The sequence below is a fragment of the Zootoca vivipara genome, chromosome Z1, assembly GCF_965207765.1.
Source record: "Zootoca vivipara chromosome Z1, rZooViv2.hap1.1, whole genome shotgun sequence".
NCBI classification, from domain to species: domain Eukaryota; kingdom Metazoa; phylum Chordata; class Lepidosauria; order Squamata; family Lacertidae; genus Zootoca; species Zootoca vivipara.
Genome location: NC_142583.1, coordinates 18,675,904 through 18,676,786, shown reverse-complemented (window position 1 = coordinate 18,676,786; position 883 = coordinate 18,675,904).

Here is an 883-nt window from a genome sequence, read left to right as displayed (position 1 = left end):
TGCTGGAAATGTAGTTGGAAATTATAGCTCTGGGGTATAAATTCTTTTTTATTTATATATACTTTTCAGGTTTATACATTTCACTGATTTTACAATCATTTTGACATTTCAAAACTTGACTTACTTCCCCCTCTTTCTGCAGTTCCTTAAATTTATTTTTAATATCTTCTGCATATCCAAATTAACTTAATTTGCTCATTTAATCAACTTCTTTAAATATATACTCTTACGAAGCTGCAGGTTATTACAATAATCCTGCCAATGTGTTTATCTGTTTACAATTTATCTGTAAATATTCAATAAACCATTTCCATTCTTTTATAAAAAGTTTGTTATTTTGGTTTCTTATTATTCCAATAAGTTTTGCCATTTCTGCATATTCCATAAGTTTTTGTATCCATTCTTCCTTTGCTGGGACTACTTCTTCATTCCATTTTGGGGCAAGTAACATTCTTGCCACTGTAGTTGCATACATGAATAAGTTTCTATACAGTTTAGGTAGCTCTGTCCCTATAATTTCCAATTCCCGCCCCCCCGACTGGATTCTTTTTGTGGGGGGGGGAGGTGATGTGCTTTAAATGTATGGTATCTATGCAGCCTGTGTCCCTTATGAAATTCACCTCCCCCAGTCTTAAACCATACATAAATGTAACATGACAAGCTGAATATAGGGTTACAGAAACTGCAGACACTGCGCGATGAAGCTGCAATATATAGGTCACTAGTTTAAAGCATTTGAAAGATGTGGTTTTTGAATAGGTATATCATATATTAGATGAATTAAGGTAATATTGTCACTTGGGATAGTATGTTAGCCTGTTGAACAAAATCAACAGAGAGTTGTATGATGCCATACAGACAAAAAACAAAACAGACAATGAAG